At 34.5% G+C, this 19864-nt stretch overlaps 1 long non-coding RNA gene across 1 annotated transcript; it reads right to left on the minus strand.

Annotated features, from left to right (window-relative positions):
* Window positions 1-17314: 17314 nt before the first annotated feature.
* On the minus strand, window positions 17315-19348 carry LOC146997632 (uncharacterized). Its single transcript, XR_015040507.1, has 2 exons — window positions 19103-19348; window positions 17315-18242 (listed from the first exon to the last, which is right to left on the minus strand). It is a non-coding gene; the product is annotated as an uncharacterized LOC146997632 (long non-coding RNA).
* Between the last annotated feature and the right edge of the window lie 516 nt (window positions 19349-19864).

A 19864-nucleotide genomic window follows, 5' to 3' on the forward strand; every position in this document is an offset into this window, starting at 1 on the left:
AATTTAATTTTTAAGACTCATTCTTTTATTGTTTCGTCCTATAAATCTTGACATTTTTAAAGCATCAACTTTGCATCCAACTGCATTAATTGTAATTGTAATAATTAATATTGCATTAATTAATAGTGCAAAATCTGTCTCAAAACGAAATTATTAATCATTGTATAATGAACATTAGAAAATGACCTGCTGCCTGCTGTCTTGATTTTGTGGAAAATCGGTATCTTTTTATCTACAAAGGCACCGCGGAAAAACTTCTGGCGCTCCGGAAAGAGTATTTAGTATATCTTTGAAATATCGGTTCGCAAATAGTGCTGAAGTGTAATAAATAATTTAATACACATTTGAATACACACCTTAAATACTGAATAGACCAAGCATTCTTTAAAATGCTTAACATTGCATTCCCATGGCAGAGATTGATATCATTTATAACAGTCATTGACGACCCTTTGTGTACAGCAGCGGCAAATTTAGTTAGAGAAATGAAGAAGTCTTTGAAGTCAAGAGCTTTGAAGCTTAATGGCCCATCCATAGTTGTCAGTAAAACCGTTTTAAACAAAAAGCTTAGAAACACTACAATCTCAAATCCCAACCAGATCCTTTTGATCTTTGCCACCTGGTAAAGTCCACTTGAAACAGCGGGTGTGGAAGAATGAGCGTGGCGAGGGGGAACGGGGGGAACCGCCAGAAAGTGTGACTAATACTATTATAAGAAGACCGCCAGAAAGTGGTTAATCTTTTACCTTGGCGATTTTTTGGCGACCAACTCTGCTACAGCAACCCTCTATCTATTTTTTTTTCGCCGCCATTTGGGTGAGACTAAATTTCAACTTGGCAGGAAATTTTGATTGGTTGGCTCTGGTGACGTCATTTTGACGTATTTAAACTCCGCCTCTCATGTGGTTTACAATCAAAACTCATCATGCGCCATGTTTGGTCATGACCAAAGATGGGTTCTTCTCATGCTTTACCAAGATATCCGTATAGCCAGGGCTTAAATTGCGTCGGAGCCCACCGGAGGCTGGCTCCGGTACTTCTTAGTTTTAGGAAAAATTCATAATTTTAGCCGGAGCCCTAATTAAGAAGGCTATGGCACTTCTTTTATGTAACTGAACAGTAATTTCAGTAGAGATCTGGTCTTGGAAACTTTATTTTTAATAATAAAATTATATTAAAAATTGCTTATTAAATTCTAATTTATCAATTTGCATTTTATTAAATTTTAATTATTTAATTACTTTAACCATTAATTTTTTTAATAATGAATTATTTAATTTTTTAATTGTTAATGATTTTATTAGTCATCTTATTCCTCTTTCCTGAAGGTCTTCTAAAGGGCTCTGGTACTTCTAATTTTTGAAATTAAACCCTGCGTATAGCTGACCGTTTTGTTTTTCTAATATGCTTCCTTAGGGATTATGACAGCCATATACTGGTAAAAGGCCTTAGACCATTTACCAAAGCAAAGATCCGAAATGGTTTATATGGTAAATAAGAGAGTTCTTAAGGAAGGTTATATTGTAAGAATTTCGTTTGGTATGAAAACTTCAGTTTTCATAAAGGAAATTGGATAAAATGCAGATATTTTTTCCCCATGAGAGAAAAGTCCTAAAACTACTTCAACTGTTTTATTTTGTAAATGAAGATAAAATAGCGCCTGATATGTGTATGTACTAAAGAGGACTTCAATTATTTAGTGAAATAAATAAGGACAAAATACAAAATTTGAAATTGTAGTTTAAAAATAGGTTTTTATTTGATTAAAGCACTCGAGAGCTAACTGCCTACAGGGAAGGATGCCTTCCTGGAGAACTTTCTAAGGGAAACTGGCTCATATACACATTACATATGAGGAAAAACACGAAAACGCCTATGCAGCCAGCCCAAATCATGTTTAGAATAAAAATTAATTTGTTATTTATTATCATTTGCGATTATTAGTGGTAAATATGTATTGAAATCCATTTAGAGCAAGATCTGCAAAGAAATGAATGCGGAAGAATCTAAATTCTCAGAAGAGATATGCAATTATCTGATTATAATCAGTAGAATTTGCTTTGAGTTAATCCATATTATGTAACATTATCAAGTGGCTAAAAGTATAAAACACTGGTAATTAATTCTCCTTTCCTTGATTTGTAGTTGAATAAAATGATCATAAGGTAATTTCATGACAAAGCACTTAAAAGTCTATCATGTCTGAAATCTGCTTGAATGTTTAGTCATAAGGGTACAAGATCTCAAAATATATGTTAGAATGTGTCCGCGGTTAAAAAAGGGTTGGAGTAACTCCTATACATTTTGTGTTCATTAAATAATCTTGTACAAATGATTAGGTAAAGTTTTTTAATTAGTTGCCATTAGTTGATCCATTAACATGCTAATATAGTCTAACTTCATGCTTATTTTTACCCTATGTATCAATGATTTCTTATTATATACAGATAATATTAAGTTTTGGTCATTATTCATACTGTCAATAAATCAATATGAAGAATACATTTGTGATTTAAATTGAAAACGATTAGTTCAGTGTTTACAGATTCATGTGATGTAATGAAAGTTTATAATAAAATTAAGAATATTCTGTGGTTTATTTTCTTAACCCGCGAGCACACGCAACGGGTATGTCATACCCATGGGCATTTTTCTTTTTGTATATTTATCACTTATTCTTTCATAAAAGGAGGAAACTTGGTGTAGCTGAGTTCAAGGCCACATACTTAAATGGGGGAAATTCCTGAGGTGGCAGGTGCAACGGTTTTTTAGGAACAGCATTGTTCGGGCATGTCATACCCGCGCGTGTACTCGCATTTCTCAGTGAGTCACTTCACACTTCTCGTTTTCAAGCTTTTATTGCAAGCTTTTTTTCAAGTATAGGTTTTTCTTGAATTGTAAGCATGGCGCCGCATATTCCTTACGATGAAGAGATGAAAAGATTGAGAAATATTCTTGAAACAGTTTCTTCTGATGAGGATTCATTTAGTGAAGACGATGAAGATGTTGATAACGAAGAATATAATAGTAATCATGATTCATCCATAGAGAGTAGTGATTCAGATACAGAAACAGAAAATGAAACTTTGCAATGTAGTAATGAGTTTTATGTTGGAAGAAATAGACTCAAATGGAACAAAAATAAATTCCGGACTAATGTTAGAATTGGAGCCAAAAATATTATAACTAAACTCACTAGAAATACGAAGTATTCTAAAGACGTCTCAACACCTTTAGATTCCTGGTCACTGCTTATCGATGAAGATATGTTAAAACATGTAGTCGACAATACAAATATTTATATTGATTGTACGTGGAAATTTCACTCGTGAACGGGATGCGAAAGCAACAAATGAGTTGGAAATCAAAGCTTTAATTGGATTGCTGTATTTATGTGGAGTTTATAAATCATCCCATGTGAACGTAAGAGATTTGTGGGCAACAGACGGAACAGGAATGGACATATTTCGGGAAACAATGTCAGTGAACCGATTCCTCTTTCTTTTACGATGCCTCCATTTTGATGACATTAGAGATCGTCCCAGTAGAAGAAACATTGATAAATTAGCTTCGATCAGAGAATTTTTTGGAAATTCTGTCACAAATTGCCAAAAGGCTTATACTGTAGGAGAGTATGTGACCATTGATGAGAAGTTGGAATCATTCAGAGGTCGTTGTTCCTTCAAACAAAATATGCCCAACAAGCCAGCAAAGTAGGGCATAAAAATATTTGCTCTTGTAAACGCAAGGGTGTTTTATACCTGGAGTATGGAAATTTATGCTGGTGAACAACCAGATGGGCCATTTCAAGTTGAAAATGGTGCAAGCGAAGTTGTCAAACGTTTAATAAGGCCCTTATACAACTCTGGTCGAAATTTAACAGTTGATAATTGGTATATGGGATTTGAATTATCTCAAGATCTCCTAAAGAAGAAAATTACGATAGTAGGTACAATGCGTAAAAATGAGAGAGAAATCCCACCTGAGTTTCTGGCAAAGAAAAGAGAAGTATATTCTTCAATTTTCAGTTTTCAGAAAGAAGCAACACTTGTATCTTATGTGCTGAAAAAAAAATAAGAGTGTGATCCTGTTATCCACAATGCATTCCGGCGATCAAATCGATGAATCTACTGTGGAATCTAAAAAGCCTGAAATCATTACATTATATAACATGACAAAAGGAGCAGTCGATGTTGTAGATGAAATGGCAGCTGCGTATTCTACAGCAAGAGTAGCACGTCGATGGCCTATGGTGATTTTCTTTTTAGTGTTAAACGTGGCTGCCATTAATGCAAGAATAATTCTACTATCAAAGAAGGAACCACCAACGGAATACCGTATCAGGCGTACTTTTCTCAAAGCCTTAGGGATGCAGCTAATAGAAAGTGTTCAAAATGAACGACGACGAGCATCTGTAGTTCCTGATTCTAGACAAACACTGACCACCGATGAACATGTTAACAATGAACCACCCCCCAAAAAACCTAAAATTACTTACAAGAGGTGTGCAGAGTGCCCCAAGAAAAAAGATAGAAAGACTAGATACATTTGTGAAAATTGTAGCAAAAGTACAAGTATATGTATGGAACATATGACCCCATTTTGTAAACAATGTTCAAAATATTGTAAGTAAATAATTTTACCTCTCCTTATTCTTTCATATTTTGTCTAAAATGAAGTATTAACTTGGTTTTACATTTTAATTTCTTTTTTATTCGGAAAATTTTTAATTACAAACTTTTTATTCGGGGATGACATACCCGGCGCGTGTTCTAGTCTTCGTCGGATCGGTGCGTGTGCTCGCGGGTTAAATGAAACTTTGTTTTTCCTCTGGAAAAAAATCCAAATAGCTTTATGTAAGAATCATTAAAGAAATCTTCATCAATAACAATGTGTTAATTAATGGAAACTATATAATAATATTTTCCTTTGAAATCTGTGTATAAGCCTTAGTAATCTCAAGGTGTGAGATTTATAATGTTGTAATATTCTGAAAAGTCACTTTAATATGTATTTGGTGGTCGTGTGTGCTTAATGCATGATATAATTAAAGAAAATAAGAGTAGACAATCTCCTATAACAAAAAAATATATTAAATACTAAATTACAATTTAAATTACATTGCAGAGATCAACACAGAGCTCGGAACACAGTTCGTGCTACCTTCGCGTACAGTTGTGTGACGAGAAGTCTGAGTGAGTAAAGATGTCGCTTTGCTGCTCCGATTAAGAACTGGATTTTACACGTGGCGCCATCTCATGAATAGAAGTTGAAGTATCTGTCGGAACGCCACAGTACTCCCCCCCCCCAAGTACCATCGGTACGTTATAAGTACTTTGGGTTAAATTTAACCTTTCTTCCAGATCTGGTAGTTTTAGGTTGCTCTTTAACGGGATGTAAGCTTTCTTCCGGGAGTGATGTTGATGAGGAAGTTGTTGGATCTTGCATTAGAAATGCTGGTTTGAGAGGATCGATTCCAATCACTGATTGTTTGCCATTGCAGATGATGGTGAAATGTTTCGGTGTTCGTTTGACAACTTTGAATGGACCATCGTATGAAGGTGTTAAAGTTGGCTTGATTGCATCGTTGCGCACGAATACGTGCGAAGATGTCTCAAGCGCAGGATGTACAAAATAGCTTGGCTGGTTATGCGAAGATGCTGGGGTTGGCGAGATATTGCTCATGGTCTCATGTAAACGTTGAAGGAATGTTGGAGGGTCGATTACTGGAGTAGATTCTGGGTGAAAGAATTCACCTGGCAGACGGAGGGTTGCACCATATAACATTTCAGCACAAGTGCTACCAATGTCTTCTTTGAATGCTGTGCGAACACCAAGCAAGACTAGGGGTAAGGCTTCTGTCCAGTGTGTGCTACTGTGGCACTTCAGACCTTGTTTGAGAGATCGGTGAAAGCGTTCCACCATCCCATTTCCAGATGGATGGTATGGTGTTGTGCGAATATGGCGAATGCCAAGAAGAGAGGTGAGGGATGCGAACAAGTGACATTGAAATTGTCGGCCTTGGTCAGTAGTGATGGTGGTAGGCATGCCAAATCTTGAAAGCCACTGGGAGATGAATGCTCGAGCTACAGATTCAGCGGATATATTTTCAATAGGAATGGCTTCAGGCCATCTTGTGTACCGATCAATACAAGCGAGGAGGTAAGTGTAACCATTTGAAGGAGGCAATGGGCCAACCAAGTCTAAGTGTACATGATCAAAGCGTCTTGCTGGAAGGTTAAATTGTTGAATGGGACTGTGAGTGTGACGGGATACTTTACACCGTTGACATCTAATACATGAACGAGTCCATTCTGTGATGTCTTGATTCATCACTGGCCAGATAAATCTGTCTGCGATCAGCTTTTTGGTGGCACGGATTCCAGGATGTGCCAAATTGTGCAAGGCATTAAACACTTCACGTCTAAAATTGACAGGAATATAGGGACGTATTCTATTGTTCTCTATGTCACAGTAAATTTTAAGCGTTGGATCAATGTGCAGCGGTTGTAACTGAAGGGAGGTTTGTGGATTTGAGATTAGGTTCTTGAGTTCCTCATCATGCAATTGAGCTTTTGCAATTTCAGAGAAATCTGGGGTAGTGAGGTTGATATTGTTTACCCGAGACAAGGCATCAGCGACACAATTATCAGTACCAGAGACATATCTGATATCTGTACTAAACTGGGCGATGAAATCCAGATGTCGAAGCTGACGAGGACAACATGAGTCAGAGTTTTTTTTCAAAGCGAAGGTTAATGGTCGATGATCGGTGAAAATGATGAAGTCGTGTCCTTCCATATTGTGCCGGAAGTATTTAACAGCACAGTACACAGCAAGTAGCTCCCTGTCATATGTGCTGTATTTCCTTTCTGCAGTAGTAAGTTTTCTGGAAAAGAATGCGATTGGAGAAAGTCCTTTAGTGGTATGGGCTTGAAGCACTGCTCCTATGGCCGTGTCAGATGCATCTACCATAATAGAGAGCTGATCACTAGGTGAGTGATAAGAAAGTGTGGCTGCATTTGCCAGATCGTGTTTGCATTGCACGAATGCTGCAGATGCAGATTCAGTCCAAGGGACAGCTCGTTGATCTTTTTTTTGCTATTCTTCAGAAACTCATGTAGGCAGGCTTGTGTTTTTGCGGCATTTGGCAGAAAGCGTCGGTAGAAATTTAACATTGCTAGAAAACGCTTCAGTTCAGAGATGGCTTTGGGCTGAGGTAGGTCGTTAATTGCTTTGACTCTTTCCGGTAAATGTTTGACTCCGTTCTGGGTGATAAGACATCCAAGAAAGGAAACTGAGGGTTGACCAAGTACACATTTGGATGGATTTAGTTTTAATCCATGATCTTTAAGGCGAGTGAAAATCTGACGCAGATGTTTAAAATGTTCTTCCGCATCTGTAGATGCAACCAGGATATCATCAAAATATGGGATGCAGAAATCGAGACCAGACAGTACTTGGTGTACGAAACGCTGAAATGATTGGCCAGCATTGCGAAGGCCAAATGGCATATATAAGTACTCAAAGAGGCCAAATGGTGTAGTCACTGCGGTCTTGGGCACATCTTCAGCATGCACTGGGATCTGATGATATGCTCTGGCAAGATCGAGGGTAGAAAATATGTTTGTTCCATGAAAAAGATGGGTACAGTCTTGGATATGTGGGACTGGATATCTGTCAGGGACTGTGACGGCATTAAGTCGACGATAATCTCCACAAGGCCGCCAGTCACCATTAGACTTTTTAACCATGTGAAGTGGACTGGCCCATGGACTTTTAGATGGGCGAATGGTTCCCTGCGCTAGCATGAATTCAAATTCTTTGCGAGCAGCTTTTAGCATCTCTGGAGAAAGACGACGAGGCTTGGAAAATACAGGTGGACCATGTGTTTCAATGTGATGATACACTTCTGGCTGATGAGTATGCTGCCCTGATTTGGATGGGTTTAAAATGTCAGGGAATTCTGCTAATAACCGATGAAACCGTGTGCTGCCCGATACAACACTTATGTTGGTAGGTACGTTCGATATGTGAGAAGCTTGGCCCTGTGATGTCAGCTGAGTTGTAGCATCAATTAAGCAATTAGTCTTGACATCCACTAGAAGGTGGAAATGTGTCAAGAAGTCGACACCAATAATTGCTTGAGTTACATCCGCAATAATAAAAGGCCAGTTGAAAGTCCGGCGCAAGTTTAAATCAAGTGTCAATAGTTTGGTGCCGTAGGTTGCAATTTGGGTACCATTGGCTGCATACAGTACAAGTTTATTAAGTTGGTGAGCATTTGTTTTAGTTCTCGGGAGCACTGATATGTCAGCTCCTGTATCTACTAGAAAACATAACTGAGTTGAACGATCAGCCAGTACTATTCTGTCGATGTCGCGGACATTCTGTTGGCCAGCAGAAGACCGCCCATTTAGTTTCCCGCTTGTTCAAAAGTGCATGGAGGGGCACATTTGCGAGCTTGAGCGCCAAAATTCATATGATAAAAACATATGCCACTTGTGGGTTCTTTGTACTGCGTTCGAGTATTCTGACGAGATCGACTCCTGCTTCGGGCACGAAATTTATTACGTGGGCCCTGATTTGATCGATTGTATCTCCGTGAAGCATGAAGACTTGTAGAGAGTTCAGATACTTTTTTGGTCAATTCAGCCACTTGTTGTTCGAGGGATGAACTGGAAGGTGCAGCATTAGCAGCACTGACATAAGCTGGAGTAACAAGTTCATTAATTTTGTCAGCCATTGCTGCTAAACGGGTTAGATCTTCATTGGAAGCAGCAAGAATTATTTGTATGTTATTAGGGTGACGCGAAAGCCATAGTGACTTCAACAAGTCGTCACTAAAATGGCTTCCTGCCAGATCACGCATTCGTGACAGCAAGTATGAAGGTTGCTGATCTCCAAGTTCAAGTCCTTGTAGTAAAGTACGTATTTTTGAAGATTCACTTTCTGAATAGATTTCAATGAGCCGCTGTTTCAGTTTGGAGTATTTATCACAATCAGGTGGTTTGAGAATTAAGTCATGCACTGAATTCAGAATATCAGACTCAATTGCTGCAACTACATGGTTGTTACATGGTTACTACATGGTTACAATCCTCACTAATGCGAGCGATAGAAAATTGTGCTTCGATCTGAGCGAACCACAATGAAGGATTATTTTTCCAGAAAGGCGGTGGCTTCACCGCAACGCGTGTGATTTGTGGCTCTGGTGGAATATCGTCGGGCATACTGATAGATAATTTTCACTTTAAATAATAAACACTTAACAGCACAAATATTGTAGCATAAAGATACACTATTGATATTTTACCATGATAACAATAAATATTTTAACCATGCAGAAAAAATTTACGTAACGATACACACACAAATAATACAGGGTCAGCAATTACACACACAAATAATATTTTACCGAAATGCATTTGAAAAGAAACCCTTATTTGAGAAAAAAAAAATGATGCGTTCATTTTGTATTGCGCACACACAAAATCACCACTTCACACTGCTAAGGCACTTTCGAAGGAAAAAGGAAATCACTCCTGTAGCACGTGGGAAAGAAATTCACTACTTTCGAACACTGAGGGAAGAATTTTGCCGTAGCACGTTGGAGAAAAATTACTGATGTAGCACATTCAGCGAAAATCACTGTTGTAGCACATTTGTCACAAAAGTTGAATGATCAAAGAATTATTGCACGACGGCGAAGTCAGCGGAACGGAACAGATCACATTGATGATTTGCTGAAGCTCCTTGCGATAATATGCACGACTTTGAAAAAACACAAGCAATATATATCAATACATCTAGAAATAATTGAAGGGGTACGTTGTAGCATACGTTTAATGTCCATATTCGTTGTTATTTTTAGTCAGTTCTTCAGAATGCCTTGGATGCACGTGGCTTAGGGTCGTTGAAAATCCATTCTCAGTAGCGTGCTCAGTCAAAAGGTCACCACTTTTGGTGGTCGTGTGTGCTTAATGCATGATATAATTAAAGAAAATAAGAGTAGACAACCTCCTATAACAAAAAAATATATTAAATACTAAATTACAATTTAAATTACATTGCAGAGATCAACACAGAGCTCGGAACACAGTTCGTGCTACCTTCGCGTACAGTTGTGTGACGAGAAGTCTGAGTGAGTAAAGATGTCGCTTTGCTGCTCCGATTAAGAACTGGATTTTACACGTGGCGCCATCTCATGAATAGAAGTTGAAGTATCTGTCGGAACGCGACATGTATGCAAGTTTCATGAAAGCTGTATAATTTGCATCCATACATAAAAGCAAGAACTATGTATACATAAATTCTACAGTTTTACTGTGTGGAGCAAATCAACAAAAGCATTATCAAAGCATCACTATCAACAGTTTCATCACAAAACAATTACATTGCAGAGCATGTTTCCAAAGTATATCAATTTTTTAAAGTACTGATTCTACTGAAAATGTATTGTTTACAAGATAAATAAATAGCTCTTGCATGCTTCGCCACTTTATAAAATTTTTAAAGATTTTATTTTTATTTCTGTTATTGGTTGTCGTATATCTGCATACTTTTGCAGCCCAATGATTTATTTACTGTATGAAATTTATTAATCAATTCTCTTGGAATAATTTAAGTTTTCACTATTCATAAATTGTTATTGTAATCACTAGCGATTCAAAAATGCTCAATAACAAAATACAGTAGCATTTTCAAAAACACTAAGATTTACACTTATATGAATTTAAGAATTTTAAAGCACTTATTATATTTTTGTGGCATTTTTAATCATTTATTTAGAGAAATACCAGCACACTCTGATTTGTCAGCAGATACTGAATTATGATTTTCCTTTGTAATAATCAAGTGCGATTGTTATTCCTATTATGTTCTTTATGTGTATATGATGTTACTATCTATATTTGACTGAATCTGTAACTGCATATTTCATGCTGAAACTTTTAGTTCTTTTGCACATATTGTTGTGATAAGTCCTAATAAACACATTATATGTCGATGTTTTGTAAAATGATGTTGCTAACTGTACTGTATGTGTACCATCAACTGGAGAACTTTACACTAATAATTTAGTAGTGAAATACTGCGACAGAATATTCAGATCAAAAACTGATTAATAAATTACTTGTGTAACTAGCAAGGATGAAGTAGTGACAAGATTAAGAGCATTTTAAATTTATATACTGTTTTTAATTCATCATATTTTAATTTATAAACTATTTAGAGATTATTGGTTTATATACAATATATTTACATGATGAGATATCAATATACATGATCAAAAGAATCATAAATTATAAGTTTCATTATTTCCAATGTATCTATAGCAGCTTTCTTGTATGAAGTTGTTGCAATATTTTCAGTACTGCATGGACTTTTTCTTTTCTTTCTCGTAGAAAAGAAATTCTTTTGTTTCTCTGCTTTTTTATTTGTAGGTTCATAGTTCACCATTTTCAATTTCGGCTTTTCGTTCTTTAATTTTGTAATCACTTTATTCAGTGTGTTTTCAATATCTCCCAAAGTTGTTGATGTTACAAGTTTTGATATGATACAGTTGATCTATAATATGGTGCTTGGTTCCTGATTTTTTAAATTTTTGTGCTGAAAGATCAAGAAAGGATTTTACATCATTTGATTCTTTAGTTTTAGCTGGCTGTTCTCTATTAGGTAATCTTGTCTTTAAAATTATTGCATGTATATGTTTACAGACACTTCCTTTAATCGTGGCATCTGTGCATGTGCATACAAATGCATTGTTACAAATTTTGCACCATTTACAAACAATGTTACAATTAATGCATTGTGTATGTATTTGAGTAACAGTATATTCAAGAGTAGGGTCACTTTCTGAAATCACATGCCAAGAAAACTCATTGATTTCTGTGATATTATTAGCTGGAAAATTTATTGCTCTGTTGTGTCGTAAATTTGTTTGGTTGATCTTTGATGTGTTTGCTCCTTTTGTTGTTTTGATAAATCTCTGGAACCATTTATCTTGCACCATATTAATAAGCTTCGCAATGCACCTATCAACCCTCTTGTTTTTCAATCCATCAAGATAAGAATATTTTAAAACTCGATGCAGTGCTTCAAGATGATTGTTAGCTGTGATGTTACATCTTTTTCTATAACATTTAGCCCACAATTCACATCTGTTTGCATAATTTGAAGCAAAATAATTAGCAAACTTGTCTGTATCAGCAAAGAGTTTGCTGAGGAAATCAGATATCAGTGCTTCAAATTCTTTTATATCATGACATTCAGATACTACATTTAAAAATTTCAAAACTTCCTTTCGCTTTGAGGGGATAATTGAATTTGCTGCTTTCAGCCATGCCTTTTTAACGTGTCAGGTGCATAGAATCCTAAATTTGGCATCACACATTACTGATGTCCATGCAGTATAATATACTGGTGCATCATCACTCATAAAGCAGTTTACAGACAGCAGTCCAACTTTGTCCCTAATACACTGAAAAAATTTTTGCATTGAACCTAAATTTACTCTATTGCTTAGGCAAAATGCAGCAGGAAATCCCGAATTAAACTCGTCTATGACTAAAACTGTCGATAATTGAAAATCGTAAGCATTAGTCCCATGTGTGCTATCGATGCATATGCTATCGGATCCGAACTTTAAAAGCATATGCTTTTGAACATTTGTCATTATGATGATGCAGAAGTCACTAATTTCCAAGTGCTGATCTGCTGCTTCTCCTTGGAATTTTACAAAAAGAACTGGATTATCATCTAAACATTTCATTTTTTCTATCCAGATCCTTAAACTGACAGCATCAGTTGGATGATATTGTTCATCATTACCAATACAGTAAGAATTAGAAATGTTATGTATGTCTTTTTTTGTCAATAAATGCTCCCTGTAAATGTCTTCTTTAATACTATTCCTTGTGGAATCTAATATTTTCTGTGATGGAATGCCTTCATTTAACTTACCTGAAAATATTGCATTTATATGATAATGTTGTATAATAATGTCTGTTTTATATTGAATTTCACAATCAAGTTCATAAAGAAACTTACCTGCAATCACTTCTCGCAAATCTTTTGTTAATGGCAAATGTTCTAGATCTACTGTGTGTCCCACGTGTGTTTGGAAATATAAAATCTTAATGATGCCATTATTGGTAACTTCAATAGTAGATGGACAGTGCCCCTCTATTTTGCAGGTACCTTGTGATTTTATAGCTCTTACACCTTTAATTTTAGAATTATAAAATCCAGATCGATTACAAAGGAAGTAACTCTTTTTCCCACCTTCTTTAAGAGTTATTGTACTTCTCAAAAAATAAGAAATTTTTTCCCTTCGTTCTTCCTCACTTTTCCATTGTAAGAAATCTAAATTTGAAGGGTAAACAAATAAAAATATACAATATAAAAGCCCATTATAATTGTGAACTAGTGAATCTTTAAAACAAAATTACTAATTTAAAACTAACCAAAATCTTATTTTGGCACTGATTGTAAATAGATACTGGTCACTTTAGCAGAATTTTTTTTCTCTTCAAGAAGAGAGACCTGTGTCTAATTGCTCTCAAAACTGATAGTTTTATTTAAAATCTACACTGAAATAAAGTTGCCTAATTTAAAGTCAGGGGCGTAGCTAGAGGGGGCATCTGTCCCCGGGCGCAGAATCCAAGGGGCGCCAAACTGATGTTACAACATTTTAGAATTAAATGTTTTCCATCCTTGGCAAGTAGTAGAGGACGCAAAACCTTCAGTTGTCCCTGGGCGCTGAAAACCCTAGCTACGACTCTGTTTTAAGTTGTACATTGGCATATTTTTCTTCCTATTTGACAGTTACTAGTACTCGTGTGCCAGCTAAACAAGACTTAAAACATATTCCCCAAAGCTGTATAATAATGCAAGAAATTTATTCTTAAGAGACAAATTGTCACCAGACATTTTCCATAACATGAGTGTCAACTGGCCTATGTCTAAAGTAAAAAAACATTGTAGCCCGTTTCTTGATAACTGATACAATGTGTATAGGTTATTAAAATTTTAAGACATCGAATAAATTTCTTTAAGTAGTTTTAAAATAACATATAATAAATTTTAAGCCTCATTTACATATAAAATGAGTGTCTATCATTATGATACTAAACTTACGATTGAAGGTTGCCACTTTAATAAAGATTTTAACAATTTTTTTATTAGGTCCACATTATTTTTGATATCTTCATCATACATATGCATTAAGAAATCCATTTGTGTAATAACAGGATAGTCTTTTTTTTTTTTTTTTTTAATGAAGCACTGAAGTACATGTATAAATAATTATGTAGCAGTACATCTCTATATATGTTTTTATTATTTAGAAAATTTTTACTTCATATTTCAAATAGTTGAGGAAGAGAAATATTACTTTGAAACATTTTTACTGAAGAATAATGGGGGCTTATCAGGCTAACAGAAAAAAAGCAAGATGCTAAGGAAATTATTCTGTTAACAATTATACTCACAAAAATAGATGTATTTTATTCCCCAGCTTGATGAATGAATTTGCAAAAATAGTAATTTGTACTCAGTTTGGGGCTATTCAAATTAAAAACGTTTATCGCAGAAAATGCAAATTTCTAATATCTTACCTTTATATGTATTAAATGTCATTACAACGGAGTTAAGAGTGTATCCATGTTGATCTCTTGCGTGATTTCTTAACTCTTCAAACGTTCTACATGAAAAATTGCAGGCATTAATAGGACATTTCAAATTTCCTTCAGCCACAACAGGTACTTTATGAACTTCCCGAATGTGTTCATATAAAACCTTTTTCTTTTTGCACTTTTTGCAGCAGTACATACATTCAAATACTGGGTAAAATCCTAGTGTACGGTGCAGCCTTGGCGCGATTTTGAAAATTATCGCCAACACCAAAAATGACCCACAGAACGTCTATGTATATACTATACATTATATACTATCACTATATACATAGTATATAATAATTTATCAAGCAAAGCAGTAAAAACAATTTTGGTCAAGAAAACATCTTGCGCAATATGCTGCAAAATAAGTAAAAAATAAAAATTGTAGAAAGCTCGCCTAAAAGTTACCAAGAGCTGCCGCTCCAAAAGGTTAAAGACGTTTTCAAAAATCAATACACTGTATAACTATATATATTCTTTGAATGACCCGTTTACTACTCATCGTATATGTCCCGTTTTTACTGCTCATCATAAAAGTAGCCAAATCCCGTGTGCACCGGATACTAGGATTAAGCCAAATACTGCTATCTTTTCATATTCCATTGTTATAACAAAAAGTTATGTACCACAATAGAAAATAAAAAACTTAGGAAGCACTTCCGCAGAGAACCCGGTAAATGTAAACATCGTCAACTTTGGCGATAATAGTTCAAACCTGGTAACCCAGCGTATTTATCCTATTCGCTTGTCTGGCGTTCATTTTGTTGAATTATCACTGTCGTTGTTCGCATTTGCAGATTTATATTATTCTTCTCTTATTTATTATTATTTTTTCTGAATTTTTTAACAACGAATAGATAGAAATATTTTTGTCGCTAGATGACGGTTCTCGGTTCGGGATGAAAGGAGGTGTGAATGCTAATTTGTAACACGGCTGTTCCAAAGCCGCCTGAAATTATCTTCAGGGGGGTTTGGCTGTTCACGTAGGCCCGTCTACACGTACCGATTTTATCGGCCGACTTTCTCGTACGATTTTATCTGCGAGAGCTTGCTTGTCTACACGCAACGATTTTGTCTAAGGCTCCTCTAAACCAGGCTGAATCACCAACGTTTCTCTCTTGGCGAGGGAGTGAACGCGCTGCCAATTTTGGCGCGTTTATCGCACACGCTGGCTGAATGTCTGCTGTTTTTTTAAAGATTTATTTTATAGACGCGCGGTATTCAGCGCATATAAACTTTTCGGATAATTTATTAATTCTCGAATAGTATATAGACGTTTTCACTTAAATAAAAATTTCGCGTATATTTTGTAAACATATTCAAAATAACTTATTCTTTAGATGTTTCAGTTTCGTTAGCAGACTATAATAAATAAGATATGAATAAAAACTGTCAATAGTGTCAAATGGGGAAATAGTTAAAGCGTAGAGTGTGCAAATAAATTTATCTTAATGACATTTTAACAAAAATTTCCATAAAAACACTGTAAATTCATACTAAAAAAATAACTTAAGAATATGTTGTCATTTAAGTCTGAGGTACATGGAAATAATTGTGCAAGATTCTGAAGAAACACTTTCTTTTAAATGTGTGAAATATTTCATAACATAATATGGAAGAAGAAAGTACAGCATTCTGTGTTTTGGATGCTTTTCATCAAATGTAATATAAATACGAACTAGAAACCGTAATAAAAAATCCTTCCTCTTCAATCAGATCACCTTTGTGTTGCATTGTATTTGTAATACTTCTAAAAATCCAGTTTTTACCTAAATTAAAAAAACAGTTATTCCATAAAAGATAATAACTTTGAACGTATATAGAATGAATTTTGTAATTTGAGTTATGTTACAAAATAATTCATAGTTTATATATTTTATACTAATAATTTAGATAAAACCTGTCCAATTTAAGAATGTGTGTTAACCACATTCTTAAATTGTAAAAGGACGACTTAACCACATGTAATTCATTTCAAAGCATAAAAGAAAGCTTATTTTTTATTTTACACAGCAACAGCATTTTCATGCAGTCAAGTTTTTTTAACTGCTAGTTATTATACATAATACTTAATTTTAAACCCATTCTTATTAGAAAGCATAACTAAGAAACTTCTTTTTAAAGCACCACAGTGATTGCAAAGAATGTCGTTAAATTTACAAAAGTATTGAAGATATATTGAACAGCATTATAACAAGAAAGTACTGTACAAAATATGTAAATTTAGCATAACTTCTTTTTTAATATTTGCATAGTTTCCTCCAAATGAACCTTAATGGGAAGTTATCTTGCGAAAATTTAAAAGTATTAAAATGGCCTCTATTTAAGATGTAACTGCATTTATAATTATTTTGTAATTGCGAATAGATTATATTATTGCAATTAGATTATGCACTTACAACATAATTGCATAAAGTAATGAAATTAAGAGTTCACAGATACAATGTAATATAATTACAGTGCAATTACCTAAATTGTAATTATAATCACTTATTTCATACCACAATATTATTACAATCACAATGTAATTTAAATTGGGTACTATATTTGCATACCCTCCACTCAAAAGGAGGTACTGATAAGCCTGGAAGTTATTATCAACAAAAAGCCTGTTCAGGACAGTTTGATGACAATTTCCACCGGGCGAAAAGTACATTCTTAAGCCCAGGCAAATCATGACAATAAAAATCATTTAGTCTTATGATTCACTATATTTTAAACCCTAAATTTGAATTCTGCACCAAATTATTTACCTATATTTTAACATACTTTATGAATTATTAGAAGCGATATGGCAAATATCTTCTAAAAATAACTGTAAAATATTTGTATCCATTAGTTGATTCAGATACACACTTTTATTATTTAAGTATATCAAAATAACAGTTTCATGTTCCTGAAATACAAAAATTATGGAAAAAGTTAAAGTAATATTCTTAGAAGCATATGATATTAGTCACCAGATGCAAAATTATAGTTAATTTTTTGCCCTAAATACAATTTTATTACACAGTAGTCAAATGTGTAACTTAATAACATGTTATATAAAAAATTAATGATAATAAGTTTATCAGAAATGAATTAATTCTGCAAATAAACTTTCTGCACTTGAAAATTTTCTACACCTGAGGGGAGGGAGAGATCTAGTAAAATTAGATTTATTATAACTTCAGTTGGACCAAACACCTTCTCTCTATATATATGCATCACTAAAGAAATAAATAAAATTATCATGCTTAAAAAACAGATATACCATACCAGTTTTTTTTCCCCTTGTTACACTTTACATTGAGAAATAACAAACCGTACAACACTGAAAAATACTATCCTTGAAATTTTGTTTAAATGAAGAAACACACACCATCTTTTTATTTAAGCATTACACTTCAAAAACAGATACACATACCAATTTATTTTCACTAGCCTTTATACTGATAACATGCCATATAAAAATGAAAAGAATTATCCTTGAAATTTAGATAAAATGAAGTAACACAATGGGAAAATTTATGCACACGGACATCTTTTTTCTATTGCATGTTGTCTGACATGATCCACAAGTGCCTAAAAATGTACCCAAAGAAACGCATTTCAATATTAACAAAAAATTGTTTACAGATTAAAATTCATTCATTTCATACCAGTATTATAAAGATCATGCATGAAACAAATCTGCTTTCCCATACTTTTAAGTAAAACTTTTATACTGGAAAATAGACTATATTTCTATAATTAGAAACAAGAAAATACTAATTTGAATGTTCTGCATTCATTTCTAAATCTTTACTCCATTGCCAAATTGTATAATACTGTGATTATAAATAAACTTGCACAATCCTTGCAATTATTGAAGTCAGATTATATATATTTTGTCTCACACTATTCAATTTATTCTATTGACTTCAGATGTCAATGTCAAAATTCTGGAAGTTATTTTAACCAAGAAACAGTAGTGGGCACCGTGCATAAACAACTCATCTAACTTTTTAACAATAGTGATTATAAAATAAAGAAAAAATTATATATCATTCCAACGATATTGCAACTATAGTATAATGTTACATATATCTTTAGCAAACATTCAGATTTTATCTTGACTTTCCAAATTATTATTTATTTTTTAATAAATTTCAATATGCTAATGATTTTCATGTTACATTAGTATAAATTCCACAATTAGCACAGGAAAACAAAATCCGCGCTTTATATTAGAAGAGAAATTTCTTTTCCATATTAAAAAACATCTACATTGGCGATGTTTGGCGACGGGTACATTAACCCTAGACTAATTTAATTATAGCTATTATTACAGAAATTAGCAAATACTCAGGTTATTGTACACAAGAATTTCACTTTACTTGCACGTTATAAACATCAGAGAAGATATAAACTCTAAATGAAGGCGTAATTAACATTATACTTACTAAGCAAAGTTCAGCGCCTGGACCAGGTTTCCAATTGTCTCTTCGGCAATTATTTACCCATATTTTTCTTCTTTCTTCATTTTTAGGAAATTTTACCAATGTATGACCTTTCCGTGAATGATTTGAACAATTAATAGCTGTACATCCGCCCATTTTACACAAAAAAAACACAAAAAATTGTTGCACCTTAACCACTCAACCGCCATTAAATCTCCCACTTGGGAGCGCGAATGCCTGATGATTCAGCCTGGTTTATAGGAGCCTTAATTTTGTCGTCGGTACAGGAAATGCCTTAACCAATCACTGTCCGAGGAAGAATTCCCGCCCTATGTAGCGTCACACTATCAACAACTGTGGGGGAGTGAATGTAGGCGACAATAATAAAAATGGATGAAGATTTCCCGTTAATTGCTACTGTAGCAACATCTATGATTTTGATCTTCGCTGCTGCTGCTGCAGAAGACGAAAAAAGAAAGCGTATTTGGACGAGAAATTGGGTGAAACGCAGAGAAATTCATGGAGCCCATAATACCCTGTTCCAAGAGCTGCGTTTTGAAGACAGGGTGGAATTTGGAAAGTATTTGCGAATGATGCCGTGCGATTTTGATTATTATTAAACTTAGTGAGCAGCAAAATTAAAAAACAGGGTGAAAATGTGCTTTAGCCCACTGCTTGGCGATTTTCAGTAGCGGCGTTTTTTGAAAATCGCCAGTAAACGTTGTATAAACAAAGTTGCGAAGGCAAAGCTATGTGACGTTCATA

This window comes from Stegodyphus dumicola, chromosome 4 (genome assembly GCF_044657685.1).
Source record: "Stegodyphus dumicola isolate Sdum_Otavi_A_Nest chromosome 4, ASM4465768v1".
Taxonomy (NCBI): domain Eukaryota; kingdom Metazoa; phylum Arthropoda; class Arachnida; order Araneae; family Eresidae; genus Stegodyphus; species Stegodyphus dumicola.